General features: G+C 33.5%; 3 non-coding genes across 3 annotated transcripts; 1 reads left to right on the top strand and 2 right to left on the bottom strand.

The window, feature by feature from the left end:
* Positions 1-2,701: 2,701 nt before the first annotated feature.
* Positions 2,702-2,774, bottom strand: TRNAF-GAA (transfer RNA phenylalanine (anticodon GAA)). Its single transcript has one exon. It is a non-coding gene; the product is annotated as a tRNA-Phe (tRNA).
* Positions 2,775-4,377: 1,603 nt separating this feature from the next.
* Positions 4,378-4,450, top strand: TRNAT-UGU (transfer RNA threonine (anticodon UGU)). Its single transcript has one exon. It is a non-coding gene; the product is annotated as a tRNA-Thr (tRNA).
* Positions 4,451-5,710: 1,260 nt separating this feature from the next.
* On the bottom strand, positions 5,711-5,797 carry TRNAS-GGA (transfer RNA serine (anticodon GGA)). The gene has a single exon. It is a non-coding gene; the product is annotated as a tRNA-Ser (tRNA).
* Between the last annotated feature and the right edge of the window lie 1,703 nt (positions 5,798-7,500).

The raw sequence follows: 7,500 nt of genomic DNA, 5'->3' as shown, positions 1-7,500 counted from the left end.
TAGAGTTTGAGAAACGAAGATCTTTGGTAACTTTCATTGTAAACATTCTCAAATAGGCTTTTCTGTTGGTATACCTTATCTAGTAAAGCACAAAACTAAAGTAGTCGTCTTCTCTTTCCTTCTTCAATCACTAAAAGTTCCTAAATGGAAATTCCGACTATATGTATCCTCTCTATATAAATATATAATATTTAATATATATTTATTATGGATATAATAGATATTATATAAATAGGATTATAGTGGATGAATCTTCAAACGAGACATGTACCGATCGACTAATCCGGTATATTTTCCACATTGATAGGAGTACGTTTATGTTTCTGCTTTACGAATATGATATTTTCTGGGTATTTCTAATAATATCAAGTCTTATTCCTATTTTGGCATTTCTAATTTCTGGAGTTTTAGCCCCTCTTAGCAAAGAGCCAGAGAAACTTTCGAGTTATGAATCGGGAATAGAACCAATGGGCGATGCTTGGGTACAATTTAGAATCCGTTATTATATGTTTGCTCTAGTTTTTGTTGTTTTTGATGTTGAAACAGTTTTTCTTTATCCGTGGGCAATGAGTTTTGATGTATTAGGGGTATCCGTCTTTATAGAAGCTTTAATTTTCGTGCTTATCCTAATTGTCGGTTTAGTTTATGCATGGCGAAAAGGAGCATTGGAATGGTCTTAGTTTTTGAATATTCAGACAATTAAAAAAAACATTTGAGACAGTTATGAATTCCATCGAGTTTCCCTTACTTGATCGAACAACCCAAACTTCAGTTATTTCAACTACATCAAATGATCTTTCAAATTGGTCAAGACTCTCCAGTTTATGGCCGCTTCTCTATGGTACCAGTTGTTGCTTCATTGAATTCGCTTCATTAATAGGTTCACGATTCGACTTTGATCGTTATGGACTGGTACCAAGATCTAGTCCTAGACAGGCAGACTTAATTTTAACAGCGGGTACGGTAACAATGAAAATGGCTCCTTCTTTAGTAAGATTATATGAGCAAATGCCTGAACCAAAATATGTTATTGCTATGGGAGCATGTACAATTACAGGAGGGATGTTCAGTACCGATTCTTATAGTACTGTTCGGGGAGTCGATAAGTTAATTCCTGTCGATGTGTATTTGCCGGGTTGTCCGCCTAAACCCGAGGCTGTTATAGATGCTATAACAAAACTTCGTAAGAAAATATCTCGAGAAATCTATGAAGATCGAATTAAGTCTCAAGAGGAAAATCGGTGTTTTACTACCAATCACAAATTTCATGTTGGCCCAAGTACTAATACTGGAAATTACGATCAAGGATTACTCTATCAACCATCATCTACTTCAGAGATCATCCCTCCTGAAACTTTTTTCAAATACAAAAGTGCAGTCTCTTCCTACGAATTAGTAAATTAGGCCGTATACTTTTTTTGTACAGAATAACAAAGCAAAGAACGAGTGAATCTTCATCAATTTTTCATTGTAAATGGGAAATACTTATACAAATAAAAATAAAAAAATGGGGGGGGGGAGAAGATGCAGGGTAATTTGTCTTCTTGGCTAGTCAAACATGGACTGGTTCATAGATCTTTGGGTTTCGATTACCAAGGAATAGAGACTTTACAAATAAAGCCCGAGGAATGGCATTCCATTGCAGTCATTTTATATGTATATGGTTACAATTATCTACGTTCCCAATGTGCTTATGATGTAGCACCAGGCGGACTGTTAGCTAGTGTGTATCATCTTACGAGAATCGAGTATGGTATAGATCAACCGGAAGAGGTATGCATAAAAGTATTTGCCGCAAGGATAAATCCTAAAATTCCGTCTGTTTTCTGGGTTTGGAAAAGTGCGGATTTTCCAGAAAGGGAATCTTATGATATGTTGGGAATTTCTTATGATAATCATCCACGTCTAAAGCGTATCTTAATGCCTGAAAGTTGGGTAGGATGGCCCTTACGTAAGGATTATATTGCCCCCAATTTTTATGAAATACAAGATGCTCATTAAATAATACGAAACTAATCTTCACTTCGACAACTCAAGATATTCAAATACATTTTTACGTTCTCTTATAGATATAGCATAGTAATTGAAGTCTCATTCATCTTATTATTATTGATTAAAAAAAATACAATTAGAGATTTGGTGAGATTATCCAATTTGTAAGATACTTATTTTGGATGAGCCACAAGCTAATAGGATGAACTAAATGAGTTCTGCATTATGAACTATGTATCACGCATATGACTTATAGATGTGCTTTAAAAAGTCACATAGGGTGAAATGAAGAAATATAATATGAAAAGAGAATCGGATTCTATTTGTACTGTATCTGAGATGAATCTTGGCCATTCCCGCCTTTCAACTCCCCTAGACTAGACTTTTGGGTCTTATAAGGAACTAATTGAAACTTTCAAATATGTATAAAATAGGAATTGAACGCCAGGAGACAGAGTATGAACAAATAAAAAAGAAGAGGAAACAAAAGAAAATTCTTTTCTTTTACATATCTATATACATCCTTTACATATTTCTATAAATATCCTCTTTATCTTTACTTGTCTATTTTCGACATCTATAAATAGAGTAAAAAATATATATAGTTTAGTTAAAGGGTAGATTTCCAGACATCATCATGTATCAGTATTTTTCATGATCTATATTATTAATGAATCCGTAGAATAGATACTCATACAAATTCATGATGTGCCAAGAACCAGATTTGAACTGGTGACACGAGGATTTTCAGTCCTCTGCTCTACCAACTGAGCTATCCCGGCCATTTCCGACACATTATCCTTATTTTAATAGATGACTTTGGTCTATGTCAATTGTAAATAAGAAAAAAGGTATTCCAAAGTCTTCTTTTTGAAGATATACGAAATTTCAGGGCTTGGATAAGCCTTTCGAAGTTTCAGTACAGTAGACAGTTAATCATTCAAATTTCACAGATTACTTGCGCAAGGATGTTCGTTTGTACGTCTATCATATAGAATATATACCACAAGCCTTGTGATAAGAAATCAAATTTCCGCTCAAATACGCTTGTGAAAGAGTCGAATGAATGAGAAACATAACAAAGTCTGAATTGCTAATGAACGGATAAATAATTAAAGAGGCCAACGGGCCTTTTTAGGGTTTTGGGGATAGAGGGACTTGAACCCTCACGATTTTAAAAGTCGACGGATTTTCCTCTTACTATAAATTTCATTTTTGTCGTTATTGACATGTAGAATGGGACTCTATCTTTATTCTATTCGATCTGATTAATCAATTCTTCAAAAGATCTATCAGACTATGATGGAGTAAATGATTTGATCAATGAATATTCGATTATTTTTTCAACTTGTAGATCTTGGAATCGATTCATAACAATTCGTTCATTTTTATATATAATTTTATATATATATATAAATATAAATATAAAAAATTATAGAAATATAAAAAATAGAGATTCGAGTTGTCATTAATCAATATAGTATTTCAGTACGTAATACGTTTATCTTTCATCGTTTCTGGAGTTTCGATGGAAGGATTCATTCCTTTACTAACGCAACGTCGTCAACTCCATTTGTTAGAACAGCTTCCATTGAGTCTCTGCACCTACCCTTTTTTTTCGGAAAAAAGGATTTGGCTCAGGATTGCCCATTTTTAATTCCAGGGTTTCTCTGAATTTGAAAGTTATCACTTAGTAGGTTTCCATACCAAGGCTCAATCTAATTAAGTCCGTAGCGTCTACCGATTTCGCCATATCCCCCTCTTTTAAGATTAGTATCGCATTATGATGTCCTTCCCCGTTTTCTTTCATTTGTATTATACTGGAACCACTCAAGTCATTAGAATACCGATTCCTCTATTGAAAAGTGTTTCCTCCTATTGGATTTCTTGTCTATCTTCTTTCATCTCTCTCTTCTCTATCGGAGACCCATATTTGTTCCGATCCAAAATGATTCTATCATTTCTGTATCTGCAATTCAATATATATCAATATAGATAGATATATGAACATATATATTTGCCCCTCTTTCTATTATTTTTTTAGTAAAAAATTTAATACTTAAACGGTCGATTCCCTTGTTCGTCTTATCTTCCACCTTTCAGAATGAAAACATAGAAACGCTTCATTATCATCTCAATTGCATTAAATGCAATTAAGATTAACACATTAATTATTGATACACATCCATTTGATAAATAGATCAAAATTTTCTATCGCTATATTCTATTAATCGTTATATTAATTATTATGTTCTATAATAGAACAATTCCAATATTGAATATTTATTTGAAATGAAATTAGATTCTATATTCATATTAATTAGGAATAGCTAAGATCCCAGTAATTTAGTAAATTACTATGCATGTAACATTTCTGTTATGTGAGCCCGCTTAGCTCAGAGGTTAGAGCATCGCATTTGTAATGCGATGGTCATCGGTTCGATTCCGATAGCCGGCTTTTCTCTATTGATTTTATTTTTGACATAATTGATAAATCAAATAAATAAAGAAACGACTTCTTACCCTTTTTCAAAGGTCACCGATCTATGATGTCGTAGGAACTTACTTACCTTTATGACTAAAGGAGGGGTTCTATTTCTGTAGAACAAATCAAGAAAGGAACTCTTACTTTTTTATATCATTTACATATACAATAGGATCCGGATATTGATCCAAGTTATCTAATTATTCTTTGTTTTGTAGTACAATACTTTACTGGATTTCACTTCATTTATAATATTTATCATTTAGTTTTCATTTAAGTTTATGAAATTTAAATAAAATAAAATGTTTATGAAATTTAAATAAAATAAAATAAGGAGTCTTTATGTCGCGTTACAGAGGGCCTCGTTTCAAAAAAATACGCCGTCTGGGGGCTTTACCGGGACTAACTAGTAAAAGGCCCAAAACCGGAAACGATCTTAAAAACCAATCGCGTTCCGGTAAAAAATCTCAATATCGTATTCGTTTAGAAGAAAAACAAAAATTGCGTTTTCATTATGGTCTTACAGAACGACAATTACTTAAATACGTTCGTATCGCCGGAAAAGCCAAAGGATCAACGGGTCAAGTTTTACTACAATTACTTGAAATGCGTTTGGATAACATCCTTTTTCGATTGGGTATGGCTTCGACTATTCCTCAAGCCCGACAATTAGTTAATCATAGACATATTTTAGTTAATGGTTCTATAGTGGATATACCAAGTTATCGGTGCAAACCCCGAGATATTATTACAGCAAAAGATGAAAAAAAATCGAGAACACTGATTCAAAATTATCTTGATTCATCCCCCCCTCAGGAATTGCCAAAACATTTGACTCTTCAGCCATTGCAATATAAAGGATTAGTCAATCAAATAATAGATAGTAAATGGGTCAGTTTAAAAATAAATGAATTGCTCGTTGTAGAATATTATTCTCGTCAGACTTAAACCTAACTAAAAAACAAGGGTTCGGACAATTTCGTCCTCCCCTTCGCCGAAGTCTAAGTAAAGAGACCGAAGGAAAGTAAGGTTTTGATCCGGAAATTTTTCTATCATTCATCTATCATTGATCGGTAGGGGGATTTTCATCTCTTGTGCATTCTTTCCAGTCTTTTCGTTTCCGTACCACAAAAATTCGAAATAAAGAATCCATAAAGGTCTAACCGTTGGAATAATAGTATCGATTGTTATTTGATTTGATACATTGTGGTCAGTAACATTGTTGAATTAGTACGGAAAGAGAGGGATTCGAACCCTCGGTAAACAAAAGCCTACATAGCAGTTCCAATGCTACGCCTTCAACCACTCGGCCATCTCTCCTACAGAATGATTATGGCCCAGAAACCGAGTTAATAGTGAGTCATTAATATTCAATTTTTTTTTTGATAGGCACGTCCAACCAATTCTAACTATACAAATAATTTTTTTTTAACTATGTTTAATGGATACTTTTAGCTCATGATTCTATTTAGTTTTTTAAACTATGATTCCTTTTTTCTAAAAATTCGACTTTTACAGTTTTCGATTTTTCACCAACAACTGTTTATCCCATACATATATCTAGTCACAAGTTATGAATCATAGAATGATTATTCGATTCTTTTTGCTCTTTTTTGTATCATAATTCAATCAAAAAACTTCTAGAATTACCCCAGTCAGATAAATAAAATTCTTTTTTTCTTCAACTTCGCTGAAATCAGAATAGTTCTCTTCATTCTGATCCTACTACATTTGGATGAAATTTAACCGGATTGAAATATTTCTTCTCTTTTATTGATTCCTGTGAAATCAAAAAGAAACAATTTTAATATCGAGTGGGATTTTTTAATGAATCCGTTTTTATGTTATTTCGTACTATGCAATTCCTTTGTTTGTGGGATCATTTTCTCACGAGAGGTAATTAAAAGAAATTATAGAATGGGGTTGTTACCGATGCCTAGATCTGGTGGGATAAATGGAAATTTTATCGATAAGACCTTTTCAATTGTAGCCAATATCTTATTACGAATAATTCCGACAACTTCCGGGGAAAAAGAGGCATTCACCTATTACAGAGATGGTGCGATTTGATTTTTTTTTTTTTTCAATTTTCTTTACCGCTCTCCGTCTTAGTAGAAAGACACAGTATTCGGGATAGAAAGAAAACAATAATTGAAATAAATCTACGCTTCTTGGAGGTGCAATTTGAAAATCAAAAAATTCCTTCTGTCGTGTATCCCCGATTAATGTAACCTTAGATGCTAGAATTGTCGATTCTAGTATTAAGCGAAAGGTGTAACCTATGGATTAAGTCAACCCTACTCCACTAGTAAAAATATTCACTAGTAAAAATAGGTAGCAGAGGGGAAGAAGCACTACACCTAGGAATCAACAACACGAAAACTTTGTTATAAATTATACCTTTTCCTTATCGGGATCGGAACTTAGAAAAATGGTTGGGACAACAAACATCCATCTCGTTTGTATTTTGGATACCTGTATAACCATCGAAGACTGTTGAAGTGACTAATTCCTGGAAATTTAGAGGCGTTGAGGACAAAGAAATTGTTAGAGTTACCATTTTTATTTTTATCTAGTAAACCATGCTTGATGTTAAGAAAAGATCTTTTACAGGAAGGTTGGCTAGAGATTTTTTGTAAAAACGCTAGTCCCATGAGTTCATAATGAGAGTATTTCAATGTTTTTTGATTTCATGTATTATTCTCATCTCATTATGCGCATCAGATAAAGGGGGAGCCGTATGAGATGAAAATCTCACGTACGGTTCTGGAACGGAGATTCTTTCAATGGAATAACGAACGACCGTAACGGATGTCGGCTCAATCCGAAGGAAATTATGCGGAAGCTCTACAGAATTATTATGAAGCTATGCGACTAGAAATCGATCCCTATGATCGAAGTTATATACTCTATAACATAGGTCTTATCCACACAAGGAACGGAGAACATACAAAAGCTTTGGAATATTATTTTCGGGCACTAGAACGAAACCCGTTCTTACCACAAGCTTTTAATAATATGGC

Source organism: Cucumis melo, unplaced genomic scaffold, assembly GCF_025177605.1.
Source record: "Cucumis melo cultivar AY unplaced genomic scaffold, USDA_Cmelo_AY_1.0 utg000477l, whole genome shotgun sequence".
Taxonomy (NCBI): domain Eukaryota; kingdom Viridiplantae; phylum Streptophyta; class Magnoliopsida; order Cucurbitales; family Cucurbitaceae; genus Cucumis; species Cucumis melo.
The sequence above is the reverse complement of the archived record's forward strand: the minus strand, read 5'-3'. Positions and strand labels throughout refer to the sequence as shown.